At 37.5% G+C, this 16198-nt stretch overlaps 1 protein-coding gene and 1 long non-coding RNA gene across 4 annotated transcripts in view; one reads left to right on the top strand and one right to left on the bottom strand.

Moving 5' to 3' along the window:
* LOC113098390 (Down syndrome cell adhesion molecule homolog) overlaps window positions 1–16198 on the bottom strand; it is a 123984-nt gene that overhangs the window by 82366 nt on the left and 25420 nt on the right. The window lies entirely within an intron of this gene.
* Window positions 12365–14930, top strand: LOC113098391 (uncharacterized). Its single transcript, XR_003289003.1, has 3 exons — window positions 12365–12662; window positions 13059–13124; window positions 14017–14930. It is a non-coding gene; the product is annotated as an uncharacterized LOC113098391 (long non-coding RNA).

The raw sequence follows: 16198 nt of genomic DNA, 5'->3' as shown, positions 1-16198 counted from the left end.
GATTATGTAAGCAGCTTCAACAAGCAAATAGATTTCACCCACTTCAGAAGAATCACTAGTTACGCTGCTCTCCATCTGTCTGCAAGCCATTTACAAAATACTTTTGTTTTTTTTGTAAATTTGCTTTTGCACGTTTTAATAGAGTACTTTATACAAGTTTACAGATCTTGAGGGTGTCTTGGGTAAAATGATTGTGGTATTAATGAAAAATATCTTAAATAACAAACACTTAAAAGTAGTGTTATCTTGACAGAATCTACAACGTAACACGTTTAGTCAGTTTAGAGAAACTTTTACAAATCCTCATCTGAGTAGTTGCATCTGGAATTTTAGGAATGTTTTCAAGGGTATTGTCGCAGGTGACCAAATTCAATACACTATAGGAAGTGTAAAATGTTGTCGCTAATGTTGTTGATACAGTATGTACATGTTGTCCATACCTTAATATGTTTCAGTCAATAAAAAGTTAATACAATATTTTTATTTTTAAAATCAATTGTTACAGTCTGAAATAGGAGCTGACTACATTTTGAAAACAGAGATACAGAAAAGGCATGAAAGTGACATTTATTGTGCAGGCAGGCAGACTAGTTCGGAATGGATTTGACCTAATAACCACCAATTATCAGGAATTAGCCCTAACAGCTATCAGAGCTATGAAGAGAACACTGGGAGTTTTTTTTTAAAGCCACACTGATGCCCTGTCTAGACATGGATGGTAATTTACTATATATGTACTGTTTCTTCTATGCATTTAAATACACCAGTGTAGACATATTTGAAGGGTAACTAACTTTTTCATTTCTAAAATAATGCTAAATGCATATCCATAACATATAAAAAGAAGACCAGGGAGTGTAACAGATGAGAATCACATCATCACTTCCAGTGGCAGATATTGAGCAAGACGGGTGATGATTTGCTATCATATATGATCACCAACCTGCTGAGGTCACAGAAGAAGTTGCAAGTGTGGAAGAAAAAAAAAGGATTTGCTTTACAATAATTAAACTATAAAGTGTATCTTTACATCTGGACTCTAATGGTAATAGATGTTAAATTGCAGAACTGTTATCATCTGATTGAGCAGATATCCTTGTTTATTTTGATATAGCAAAGCTTTTAATCCACATGTTCAATAAATCTAGATATATTATGGATGGCAAAGGATGTAACACTTTTTCAATATAATTTTGGGAAACCCTTTGCACAATAACACTGTTTATGCCAACATTTCCCACAAAAGTGATTTAAACACACACATAAACATACTGTCTGAAACAATAAACAACAAAAGGTAATCCACAGTGTAAAAAACAACAACAACAAGGAGACAGATTAACAACACAAGACAAGACAAGAGAAGACCAAAAAAAAAAAAAAAACCCTTCCAGGATAAGGGCCAGATATAAAAGAAACAACGAGTAACTAAACTAGGAACATTTGCAATGTATTAATTAACTAATAGGTAACCACAGAAAACTTTTGAAATGGGACCAAAGAAAAGGGGGCTAAACAAGAACAAGGAAGTAAATACAAACTAAAAGTCCAGAAAACAGACAGAAACATGACAGAAACTGTTATTAAATGTCCATGTTTTTTATTAGTGAAGCAGTCCACATGCCACATGGACATGCACTATGTTAAAATGATGGTATTCTTTGGAGTACCTTTGAGTTACATGCAAATAAAATCACTTAGTGTAACAGTCTGTCACTATTACTTTATCATAAAAGTAATTTTTCTAAAAGAGAAAAGCCAGGACAGAGACATACTGTACTAACAGTCTAATTAAATACATCACTTTTAATTACAACAGACAACCCCCCCCCCACCAAAAAAAAAAAAAGTTAAAAAGTTAAAAGTTATGGTAAAGATACAGCCAAATGTAACCAGGCTTTCTAATCCTTCTGTGAATTATTTGACTAAAAACAACTTGTATAGAATCAACAGCCATCTGTAACACCCATGTGAATGTTTTTCCATCCCTGAGGAATAAGTATTAATTGCCAGTTATTTTAAAAAGGAGGGTGCAGAGGCAGCTCCACCATTGGGACAATTCCATATGAGACACACATATTAGCCGGAGGCCTGTTTGATTCAGATGCTGGGGTAGTTTCCTCCCAAACCAGTCAACCTGCTAATTACTCCTGAAGGAAAATGGGCTAGTCCCATCTGCACCTTATTTCCCATTTACAAAGACGTTTTGATCAAGACTTTGTTCATCAGGACAAGCTGTTGTTTGTTTTTTGTTTTTTTTTTTTGGTTTGGGGTGGCTTGAATCTCTAGTAACCTGAAAAAAATTTCATCTTCTCCAACTTTTCAACCATTTTCAACTGTCCTGCGAGTTTGAAATAAAGTCATCATCACTAAAAATATCATAAGTTAACTGCATATTAGTATTATCCCACCACTCTAAATGAATAGAAACAAATATGTTGTTATAGCACTGGTATAGCATAACATTATAACATAATGCATAACTTATTTATTTGACAGTGTAACAGTTACATTTCTAAAATATTGCCTAAATAAATAAATAATAAAATTGTCACTAGTCGGTCAGGCTCATCACAGCGCACTCTCTCACCTGAATATTATATCACCAGCACTTGTTCACGATTCAACCACCAATTTCCCCAGCACTATATAAGCACACACTTCAGTTCATCTCATCGTCCAATTTAGTGACTTATCAGCGAAAAATTCCACAACGAAAGTTACTAGCACTGACTCCTTCAAAACTTACCTCTTGTGTTTACCTTCTCTCCAGCAATCATTCATCTCCTTCCAGTGGCTCCAGCTACTCTCCTGTGCAACGTTTCTCCGATACCTCCATTACTCACCATCACAGAGGCGTGTCCTCCCAACCCACATCTATGGTCACCCCATCTGGCAAGAATACATCCAGATTTTAAGTTCTGTCATCCACCATCCACCTGCAACTCTCCCTCCGTCTACACTTACCAGTTTCAATAAATTCCAGTATTCCACTAATTCTCTGTCGCCAATTTGTTACAGAAGATCGGACTGGAAGGCTGAGGATGAGTAAACCAGACCCGTTCCAGGAACTGGTGGATTCGTTGCTGCGTTTATTGACACCTTACGCCGCTTCCCCAGCTCCTTCGGCCAGGGCTCATCCACCACAACATCCCGCATCTTCTTCTCTGGCTAACATTGTCTACTCCAGCCAGGTAGTCAGACCAGCGCCATACGAAGGACTGCAACTGGTTTCTCCTCCAGTGTTCACTAGCCATTGGAACACAACCTCAATTATACCCCATGGAACAATCAGAAATCACCTTTATCATTTCATCTCTCACAGTTCCCGCTCTGCATTGGGCTGAGACGATATGGACACAAGCTGGTCCGACTACCTGATCTCTGGAGAACTTCATTGCTCACTTCCGGGAAGTCTTTGCCATGCAAACTGATAGCTGACTGGCTTGCCCCCTTGGCCCACATCAAACCATCTCCTATTAAGATGAACCCACTCACCACCACCATACAACTTACTGCTGACAACGTCACTTTTCCAGTTACTGCCATCCTCGACTCTGGGTCAGGCGGGAACTTCATCTTGGGGGATCTCTGCCACCAGCTCAGGTTATCTCCCACCTCAACCGAAACCACCTACCAAGGGATCACCATCACCGGAAAACCCCTTAAACACCGACATATATAGTACAGTGTGGGTCCAGTACTAATAACCATTGGCTTGTTACACGTTGAATCCATCAACTTCCTAGTACTAGAAGAATCAACTGCAGACATCATTCTCAGTTTTCCATGGCTTGTTCAGCATAACCCAGTAATCTCATGTTCAACAGGCGAAATCCTCTGGTGGGGTGACCAGTGTTTTCCATCCTGCTTCCCTCACAGACCATCACTGCCAATGAAACCCTCTAAAATCTAACCCATTAATACCATATCCATCGAAAGTCCTGTTGACAAACGTTCAGTACAAATCCCATTTTGTTACCGAGAATTTAGTGACGTCTTCTGCCCAGGCAAAGCCTCACAACAACTTCCTCCTCACCGCCTTTGGGATTGCGTTATAGATCTGGTTCCGGGTGCGCCAGTGCCTCATGGGAATATCTCTCCCAGAACAGAAGGCCATGGAGGAGTACATTGAAGAGGCATTGAAACAAGGTTATATAGTTCCATCTACATCCCCTGCCGCTTCCAGCCTCTTCTTCATTGCAAAAAAGGACGGAGGCTTACGGCCCTTTATTGACTACTGAGCTCTAAACCAAATCGCAGTCAAATTCCGGTATCCTCTTCCCCTCATCCCAGCAGCCCTCAAGCAACTCATGGGAGCAGTAATATTCTCTAAATTGGATCTCCGAAATGCATATAAACTTATCCGCATCCAAGAAGGAGACAAATGGAAGACTGTGTTTCTTACCCCTACTGGCCACTATGAGTATAGGGTGATGCCGTATGGCCTATTCAACGCACCCTCAGTCTTCCAGGACTTTATGCATGAAGTGCTCCGGGTGTACCTCAACCACTTTGTTATAGTTCACATCAATGATATCCTCATCTACTCCCAGAGCCTGGCCGAACACTGCCAACATGTTAATACAGTCCTAACCCGGTTACGAGAATTCCATCTATTCCTCAAGACCGAGAAATGCACCTTCCAAAAGCCATCAGTTCACTTCCTGGGGTATGTCATCGATAGTTCAGGTATTCACATGGACGAGGTGAAGATCGAAGCCATCACTTCCTGGCCACTCCCATCAACCATAAAAGAACTCAAACGCTTCTTAGGTTTTGCTAATTTCTATCGTCGTTTCATTAAGAATTACAGCTCATACCTCCCTAGGCACTGGCCATCCAGGGGCTGACACAACTCTCTCGCTGCTAAAAGATCACTTCTGGTGGCCCAATATGGCAGGAGACGTAAGAAGATTTGTCCGGGATTGCACCGATTGCGCCATCTCCAAAAGTCCCCGACATCTTCCCGCTGGCAAGATCCACCCATTACCCATTCCAAACCATCCCTGGTCACAACTAGGAGTAGACTTCAACATGGATTTACCTCCCTCGGATGGTAATACCTGTATTCTGGTCATTGTTGATAGGTTCTCTAAATTCTGTTGGCTCATCCCCTTACAGGGTCTTCCCATTGCCATAGAAACAGCAGAGCTTCTATTCAATTGGGTCTTCTGCCAATTTGGACTCCCTGAGGATATCGTTTCGGGATCGAGGACCACAATTCATATCCCGGGTATGGAAATCCTTTTTCTCACTCCTAGGTGTGATTTTAAGTCTCTTCTCAGGTTATCATCCACAATCCAATGGTCAAACAGAACGGAAGATACAGGAAGTAGGTCGCTTCCTCCAGACCTTCTGCCATGGACACCAGGACTCCTGGAACCAGTTCCTGGGCTGGGCCGAGTACGCCCAGAATTCACGCCACCAACCGTCCACGGGTCTTACACCATTCCATTGCATCCTCGGTTACCAGCCTCCTCTCTTCCCTTGGTCAGGAGACCCCCCTGTTGTTCCTGCAGTAGACGACTGGTTCCGGGAGAGCGAGAGAGTCTGGGACAAGGCTCACCATCACCTTCAACGGGCAGTGTGCAGACAGAAGATGGCAGCCGACCTTCTCCGAACACCTACTCCCATCTACCAACCGGGACAGAAGGTCTGGCTGTCCACCCGCAACATCCGGGTGAGCCTGCCATGCAAGAAACTGAGTCCCAGATTTGTCGGCCCCTTTACCATCCAGGAACAAATCAACCCAGTCACTTGCAGACTCCAACTTCCACCTCAGTACAAGATTCACCCTACCTTCCATGTCTCACTCCTAAAAACCTTTTCACAGCCTGGCCGCACAGAAGAACCCCCTCTCCCATTACTATTGCCCTCTGTTGCCAGTCCATTTGTTACAAAAATAATGAAATGAATTTTTAAAGTAAAGTATTGTTTATCTTGAAGTATCACAAGCTCTTAAAAAATCTTAAATAACAATAATTGCTTAAAACTATTAAAACCATAACAAAATGCGTCTATTTAAACATAACAAGTAAAAACATCATGTCAGCTGTCACTACTAAACTGCTTCAAATAGATGGAAATAAAGATGTTAAAAAATATATTAACTATATTATTAATGTAGTTAAAATGATGAAGCTTGTTTTTCAGTGTAACAATAACATTTCTATGCTAACAGAAATAAGAATAAATATAAATTAAATCTTCAAGGATCTAAAATCAGTCACTACCTTTAATAAAAACACCATTAATTCTGTATTATAAATTGTATTTCAGAGAATATGTGTAATTGTGATGTGTTAAGCTGCCATGAGAGTGTAAGATGCTGAATGTTGACTCTAGCTTTGAGAAACAGACAACAATTACATTTGCCCTGGGAGGATGGAGAAACCTGACCATGTTACCATGGCAACACAAGTACAGCAGAAAGTAACAGGAAAATCGATTCCAAATTCTCTCTCTCTGTCTCTCTCTCTCTCCCTCTTCTGTTTTTCATTTCAGCACAACCACCAGAACCCTTCACCCTTATGTATTCGGAATACCAAAATTGATCATTTAAAATACAACAGACACATATCAAATTCCAAGCAGCAGCTGCATGAAACAAGTAAGAGAGTGTTGCAGTATTTTATAGGCCTGCATTTGATAAAATGAAACGGAGTGACTTGCTACTCTCTTTTTCTTACATAAAACACACACAAAAGCACAGCTGAATTCATGTGATAAGCAAATGCTGCTTGCAGAAACCGTTGTGAATGGCTGGTTCATGCTACATTAAGATTGCAGCGTACGTCATCAAGAGTCTAAGGTCATCCTGCAACCTTATCATATCAGCACAACAAACGTCATGACAGATTCAAATGAGTTTTGAAGATTCTTGTCACTGTGTAAGAGCAATTTTTACAAACGGACAGCTTGCTTTAATAGAAATGTGCCACACTATATGTCAAGGTATTATTACATCATACTATTTTTTAAAAATATCTAAAATAACTCTATTATTCAGAAATATTATTTAATATGACTGAATCAACATTAGATTGATTACATTATACCAACAAAAGTAATTTCTAATGGTCAGATCAGGTATCTGCCTTTTTTTCCTACACCCCTTTATGATTTGCACAAATTATGGGAGCAACTTCCATACTGTAAACAATCAGCGAAAGGTTCGCTCTATGAATAATCTTTTTCAAAAACTGGCTACAATGATATGAGATTATTCTACTCAGTATTCAACCATCAATCATTAAGAGGAAATTTAAAAGTTTAAAAGCATTAAAAAATTACTTTCAGCTTACCATGGATAACCTAAAAAGCTTGTTTTCAACAACAAAATCATGCACATGTTAAATTTACAGGTGCATCGCAATAAATTAGAATGTTGTGGAAATGTTCATTTATTTCATTAATTCAAATTGTGAAACACATGTATTAAATACATTTATTGCACACAGACTGAAGTAGTTTAAGCTTTTGGATCTTTTAATTGTAATGATTTTGGCTCACATTTAACAACAACCCACCAATTCACTATCTCAACAAATTAGAATACTTCATAAGACCAATAAAAAAAATAAAAAAAAATAATAATAATAAAAAAATAATAATAAATGTATTGTAATTTAAAAATGTATATGTAATTCATGTAATGCATATCAGGATTAAAGGAACGTAGGTGGGCAAGCAAAAGTTAAAAAAATGCCACAATTTACATTTGATATCAATGTTTTTATCATCTTCTCACCACTAACCACATTCAGTCTCTGAATTTAAGCTTTTCCATCCTGCAAGCAAACTGCTGCGATGATGACCTCACATGCACATGTGAATCCTGGCTGATTATATGAAAATGTATCAAGAGATGATTAGGTTGTTGAATTCAAATCAGTAGGAGTTGAAGCAACAAAAGTAACAAGCTATATTATAGATAGCAACTTGATAGTTGACCATTATGTTTTCTCCAATAGAAAGTATTACAGACCCTCTCATCTCCCAGTAGTAAGATAATCTGTGGTAATATTACTCCAACTGCAAGATTCAGCACAAACAAATATTTTGTCTGAGAAGGCTTTGTTGTTTTGAGTGCCTTTTTTATACTCCTAAATGTAAGCACACCCTCGATACATAGATATGAGACGAAGGCCCACTCCAAAAGTACCTCTGCACCTGTACATATGGAATATCTCAACCACGGACCAAGTCACCTGCCACCAGCCTCCTCCATCAATGGTGCCAGACAGACCCCATTCCAGGGCACCTGGGGTAAAAACAAGGCCCAATCTACAGGCGTTTATAAACTGAAATTAATTGGTTGTTCTGCCCGTAATTAGCTCATGCCACACTTATTACTAATCTACCATTTGGAGCACTGCCATTTTATGCCCTGGCCGTGGTCCAGTGCGTCAGTGTGGTGTTATCCATAAGCTCGGGAAAAGTCCCGTTCTGGGGAGCAGAGCCAAGCGGCAGCATAGCATCCGACGGTAACGAAGCCATCAAGCGCTTATTAAAGATTAAGTCTCGCTTAGTCCCCAGTGGCCTGAGCAGACTGTTCCTCCTAAACAGCCTAATCGCCACCATATTGCTGTTATTTATCAGTAAACAGTGATGTAAGAGAGATTAATCCAGGGTTATGGCCTTCACATTCATAGGTATTTCTACATATACTGTGCATTTTCACATATACTTTTCAGGGAAATAACCTAAGAATGGCTTCTGTGATCAGTAGAAAATATTTTTCTATTTATGTCACAGGTAGATTGTTATCAAATTATATTTATGCTTTGGTCAAAACCTTACATTTACAATAGGACAATATAAATCAAAAATAATAATAATCAAAAATAATGTTATAATCAATGTTGAAAACAAATACAAAATGCTGCCTACAAATTAAAAAAATGTCTGCTGAAAATGTAGCTTTGCATCACAAAAATAAATTACATTATAAAATATACTTAAATAGAAAACTATTATTTCACAATATTACTGTTTTTGTTCTGATTAAATACATGCATCATTGGTGTCCCAATGCAAAACATGCTGAGAACTACAATTTCAGTTATGTCAACTTCAAAAAAACATGTTTTAGTACCTGACTGGTGTATATAGGTTTTACTTACTGTAATTTCATCCATAAATAAATTAATTACTTGACTGCAAATAAATCAAGTTTAGAAGAGAAGCTTCTGGTGTTAATTAATCAAACATTTTAGCTTTTTGCAACTTTGCAACTAAATTAGCTTTAATAGTAACATTTTCGCATTTTTTAAGATATGGAACTGAAAACATTTAGTAAAAAAACGTTTACTTACAATAAAAAAAGACCGAAATGTTTTATTTCAACGACCTTAATGTTTATGTTAATTTCTTTTTAACAAATTGGTTTAAACAAATAACAGTCATTTAATTTATTAATTTTTTCTTCAGTATGCATGCGCAGTGACAAAAAAAAAGACCCCCTAACCATTTCTTTAGGTACACCACACCCTTAAAGGAGACATCAGAAAACCGATACCCCTCTCTCTCTCTCTTCTCTCTCTCTCTTTGTATTCCCTAAACGTTCACCAGCACTCATGCTGCAAATGCACAAATGCATCCTTCAGCTTATGCTCCCATAACTCTCAGTGGCAGCTGTGTGATTAATGTACATAGCTATTGATTTTTTAGGTCCTTTTTTTCCTCCTCTATATCCTTCTCTTTTTCCTCTCTCTCTCTCTCTCTGATGTATTTTGTGTGATGAAAGCAGGTGTTCTTAAAGGCATGTGGAGCAGAAATGTATATGTTTTTTTCAAGCAATTCATATACAGCTCACAACACAATTACTGCTGTAGATACACATCATCTGGGCAAAACAATGATATCAAAAATTTGATCTGTTTTTCTAGTTGAAGTGAGCTGGCCCTTGGTATAGTTAGTTAAACAGCATTTATGAGCTGGTGTGATGCTTTGGAGATGACCATGTTCTCTTCTTCAGCTTTGACCCAGTTTACTTTCAACATACAGTATCCGACTGAAGGATGTACACTAGAAATGGATACATGAAAAGAGAAATGCAAGAAACTGTCAATGTTTTACGTCCCAGTAGATATCATTATACATTTCAACTTTAAACATCCTTAAAGGTGAAGTTTTGTAATTTCCGTCTCGTAATCATCACCAACTGGGATTGCAAATGTAATGTTAAAAAAAAAAAAGTCTTCATTTTCAGAAAGATATGTAGCCCATTCAAAGCTCACATTATTATTTGATCTGGAAATAAACAAGATGAGCTGCAAACAATGAAAGCAATGTTTTGAACAAGCCACAGTGTTTACTTCAGAAAGTAAAACGGGGATATGAGGAATATATTATTTTACAAGTAACTCTGAACAAAAAATTATTATTATTATTTATCGTAAATTGTTTTTGCAGGATCATAACATCTTATGGATATCTTAAATTGAACACAAGTCAGTGATAATAATGAAGATGATTTTGTTGAATGCATGATGTTTGCTGCATTGCCTGTGTGTAAAGTGTGCAACTCTTGAATGTATGTGATGAACATGTTACTGTGGTTCTTCCTCTTCTTTTCAGGGTGTGTTCACACACAGCTGCTGTTTCTCCCATAGGTGGCCTGTGTCAACCCGTTAATGGACCATTTTAGAATTACAAGAATTCAAATTTTATTGGTATTGTGTAATTTTTTATATCAAATTATACACTGCAAATCTGCACCTCAAATAATGTGAGTAAACAGATTCAAAAAGGTAGTTGAGAATGTAGTAAACATTAAATACCACTACAGCAATTGGCAGAACAAAATTATTTACAACAAAGCAGCATTAAAATCAGAATCCAATGACTAAAATGTTAGTTACTGTACATGTTAATGTATGTAATATATATATATATATATATATATATATATATATATATATATATATATATATATATATATATATATATATATATTAAAGGTACAATTTGTAAGATATTTGCAGTAAAATATCAAAAAACCACTAGGCTAGTGTTATATATTTTGTCCAACTGATTACTAACAATGTCTCTAATGATAATTCCCATTTTAAACAGTGACACTGCAGTCGCCTGTCAATGACGTTAGTTCCCCTTTGTTACCGCCTTTACTGACGTAGAAACCACATGACAACAGTGTCGTGGACAACGCGGAAGTAGTGTCTAGCGTCCAGCAAACCGCTAGCTTGCTTTAAGCAGTTCCTTATTTACTTCTTCTTGCATGTTTTATGGTGGATTTTGTTACTTATTTATGGAACATAATTACTGTTTTCCGTCTGCCGCTGGTTCTGTCGATAAGTACAACTCCAGTAAACTTGTGTTTTACTCAACAGGTGAGTTGTTTTGATTTGTATCTTTACAGAAAACATATGCTATTATAATGATCAACAAGATTAGTATTATAGGGCATACACGGCAAAAGCGGGGGAATCGCGTCTCTAGACCCGTGCGAGGACGCGTCTGATCCATAGTCTGATTGCGTCTTTGCATTGACTTTGTATGTAATCTACTCGCGCAAAACATTGAACTCGCGTTTGAAAATTATGACATCAAACACAACTTTTATAAAACTTTACCTCATCCGTTAAATCCATGATTTATCTTTTCGTCTGATTGATGGTCGTCAGCGGTTGTGTAGAAGACAACAGACATGGGGACTTGTGACTTGGTGACTTGGACTCGAGTCGACTCGAGTCGCTATTTTTAGGACTTGAGACTTGACTCGGACTTGGAAGTTAAAGACTCGGGACTTGACTTGACTTGAGACACGATGACTTGAATGACTTGAGTGTTAATCACATCATGTTTTCAGTTTGAATATAAAATATATAAATTATATTTTTAAATAAAGTTGAATACTCAGCTGGAGCGCAGGCTGAGAATAGCGTCGTGACTGGATCAGGACACTATCATCAGTCATGCCCTCTCTACCTTACACACACCACGCCCACTTAAATCAGATATCACATCACATCAACATGTCAGCCTGAGAGGTACCGAGGGTCATCGCTTTTGTCTTCAATAGTTCGCGCCTAAAAACGCGTGGAAAACGCTAGTCGCGCCGCTTTCTCCTTCTTTCCAAAGCGCTCGGACAGAAGTGCTCCTGGGGCGTCTGTCGTTGCTAAGCATCCATGACACGCTCTCTCTCAATGAAGATGCGGAAATTTCAGCAAAGTATAAATGGATTTGCAGCACTAAAAATCGCTCGCAGTAGCTCTGCTACTAAATTCGTTTCAAAATGGCAATCCATATACGGCTATGAACAGCTGTTCCTTCATTTTAGCTGAGCTTTCAACGTTGATACGGGAAAGGATGAAGCTGATTGGTTAGTTATTGTCACATGACCTGCGGTGCGCTTGCGGCATTCTGAAAAGTTTAGAGCCGCGTCCGAAATCGCATACTTCCATACTGTATAGTAGGCGAAAAACAGTATGCGAAGCAAGTAGTATGTCCGAATTCTCAGTATTCGAAAAACAGTAGGCGAGATGTACCCGGATGGCCTACTACTTCCGGCCGAATTCCGTAGTATGCATATGATGGACACTTCTCTATCCCATGAGGCACTGGGAGAGGGCTCGTCATACTCATATTCGAAAATAACGGAAAATCGGAGGATCGTGACGCCGCTGTTTTGAAGTGTAAGTACCTTATGGATAAACGCTGTTCATTGTGGTTAAAGTGTACTTGTTTAACATAATCCAAGTAAACGACTGATTTGTTAAAGCTTTACACATTGTAAACTGATGAGACTATTTTGTAAATTGAGTTTAAAAATATGTTTAATAATCATTATCGATCAGAGGCTGTGCCTCAGCTAAGGCTGCTTTCTACAGACGGCTCGTTAAGTAATTTAATGATATAAAGTTACAAATTTTAAGTAATTGAAACGAGTTAATTTACATTTTACTAGTGTTGATATTTTGATAATAAAAAAATGTTGGATAACTTACAAGGCAAACTATTGTTAATAGGTGCCTCAGTTTGATCATAAATCATCATTTGTGTAATGTGTAAATCCTGTTCTGATGTTACAGAGACTGATGAACACAATCTTGTTCTCATCCACTGATGAAACCCTATTCACTGAAAAGCATAATTCAGTAAGTATATAAATTAAAATTAATCTTAACTACACACACTCTTTACATGTATATGTTAGGATCATCACTGATTTATGCTGTTTTTTTATATTATAATATATAATTTCCAGGTATTTCCAGTTGCTATTTTGTCAGTTGCAAAGTACTTAATAGCAAATAACTTTTGAAGCAGTTGTGTGCACTGATTTTGTAGCAGTTTCCAGTTGTTTTTTTTAACATCTTGAGAATGGGTGCCACACTTTAGAGAAATACCCATACAAATTATTCTCTTTATGTATTTATTTATTTATTTTTCATTTCTACATGGATAAGAGCACAAAGCTTCAGACAAAACCACATTAACATTTTCATAAAGTAGTATAATAGAGCTTAAAGCAACAGCAAAAGGGAATTTCTTAAGACGTTTCTATAATAATGTCAGGAAAATAAACTTCAGCAGCTTCATTTCAGTAACTGTAGATGAGGACTTTAAATTTGGGAATCAAAAATGAGTGAAAAAAAGTGGAATTCAAAAATATAACACAGGGATAAATTAATACATATTTTAAAATTAAACTTGTTGTAAATATGTTGGTATGATATGTTATGTTGTACGTTTCTAGATTTTCAAATTGTAAAATTTTCATTTTCAACTGTAATATGAATTCCCAGTTATGAGTGTAATATATTTGTGTATATATAAATACACACAAGTTTAAATTTAAATACTTACATGTGTATTTATACATATTTATGTGATTTTATAGTATTTATATTTCTTAAATAACTAATATATGTATATCTTGATTTGACAGTCTTAAAATGACCTTCACAACGTACACAAGCTTAAACAATAGCACTATGAGAACATGAACTGATTTGCAGAGTCTTAACCTGTTCGACTGTCCTACAGGTAATCTGCTCTTGAAGAGCTGCACACGGTCGTCTGCTGTGACACAGCTGTGGTCCGTTTGTCCCGCACATGCTCTTTTGTGCTGACTTCTGTGTTTTGGGGTTCCAGTGTATCATCGTCATGATCCTCCACAACTTCTGGATCAGCAATGTCCTCATTCAGAAGACGGAGGTTGTAGAGCACTGCACAGCATGCATCAACATCTGCACAAAGGCAGAACTCACTTCCAGGGCCTTGAAGAAGAAGAAGATGGAGCACAGCTGGTCTTCATCATCCTGAAGGCTCTCTCAACAATGTTCTGTGCACGAGCATCATTGGTACTGAATCAAAGCTGTGCAGGATTCTGTTCAGGCTCTCTGTCTGCTGTGATGAGGCAGATGAACACTCACACAAGGACACACACACCATCTCCCAGGATGTGTTTTCCTGCAGGTGGATAGGCCTCCAGAGTTCTTCAGCACCCTGGCATCATACACAGACCCGGGATACTCAACAAAGATATCAAGGTACTTACCATGGTGGTGACCTGCAGCTGAACAGAATGAAACCACTTCCTGTTGAAATAACATTGGGCTTCACTTGCTGGAGGTTCGGTTTGTATGTGACCGCCATCTATTGTGTCAGCTACCAGAACTGCTTCCACTGCCTGTCATCTGTGGTGGAGAAGGCAATCAGCCTCCTCAAAATCGCCATGACCTGACCTGACCTGCTCATTCTGTGCACAATGTTATGCAGCTCTTGGATGTCAAAGGCCAGTGACAGCAGCCTGTATGATACTGTTCACAGTCTGTAAATATGTAGTTTTTATAAATTTTAGAATAAAATTTCAATAAGTTACACATTTTTTTGCTGATATATCTAACTATATATATTTATATATGTGTGTATATTGTCTATAATGTATATATATTGTGTATGTATTTATGTATATATTGTGATGTGTGTATGTGTGTTTCTGTGTATATTTCTAAAATGTATTTGTGTGTATATATGTGTGTGTGTGTTTGCATAAGCATTCAAGTTTATTAATTTATGTTCGTTTTGTGTAATTTTATTTGTATTTATTTATTACAATAAATTACTTTATATCCTTACATAAAATCAGTCTGTCATTCTGTTCACAGCTGTAGCTGCTGTTATTCTGAGGTAGAAAATTAAAAGCTAAATTTATTTTAGTAAAGGATTTACAAGCTGTCAACGAAGGCATGATCTGCGAACAGCTGACCGACGCCTGCTTTGAATTGTTAATTCAAACGACATAAAAACGCAGACGAAAGCGGTAAGAAAAACATCACCGATGTTCGCTCAGTAGATTGGGCTCTTTAAATTTACGCGCTGTTGTGACGACGTATGTCACGTGACAATGTCAACATGGCGGATGTAGTAACGTCCGAATTCCATTCATACTACCCACATTCATACTATATAGAACGTACTTTTCTAACGGTCGAGTAGTACGTTCAAATTCAAATGTAGTACCCAGTACGCAGTATTCGATTTCGGACGCAGCTTTGATGTTTTTAACTGGATGCGGTGCGACGCGCGCGCGTTGCTTCCATTATGAGCGCGCATACCGCGCGCCTACATTGGAAATAACGAACTTGCGCTCGCAAAAGACGTGATGTGAACGGCCCCGAATATTTTGTTACCTTGTCTTTCTCATAGAGCAAAACAATTAATCAGAAAAACTAATGTAGCTGCCGCGATTACCAAATCATGAGAAGTGCATATATATATATATATATATATATATATATATATATATATATATATATATATATATATACAGTACAGAATATAAATATGACGTATTTTAAGTTGTTTCATACTTTTTTGTTATGTACAGTACAGACCAAAAGTTTGGACACACCTTCTCATTCAAAGAGTTTTCTTTATTTTCATTACTATGTAAATTGTAGAGTCACACTGTGTGTGTGTGTGTGAGAGAGAGAGAGAGAGAGAGAGAGAGGAGAAATGTAACAGTTTAATGTTTTATGTAAACTGTGTTTGAGAGAGAGAGAGAGAGAGAGAGAGGTGTTCAGAGAGTAGTCGGTTGGATGTTTAGCTGTTATTTGTTTTATGGACTCAATGTTGAAAATTTAAAACATTTCAAACACTGTTGGCAGAAGTGAAAAATAAATAATTTTAGGAAGTTACAATTTTGTTTGATTCCATGATGTAT

Source organism: Carassius auratus, unplaced genomic scaffold, assembly GCF_003368295.1.
Source record: "Carassius auratus strain Wakin unplaced genomic scaffold, ASM336829v1 scaf_tig00216545, whole genome shotgun sequence".
NCBI lineage: Eukaryota > Metazoa > Chordata > Actinopteri > Cypriniformes > Cyprinidae > Carassius > Carassius auratus.
This window is presented reverse-complemented; position numbering and strand designations above follow the sequence as displayed.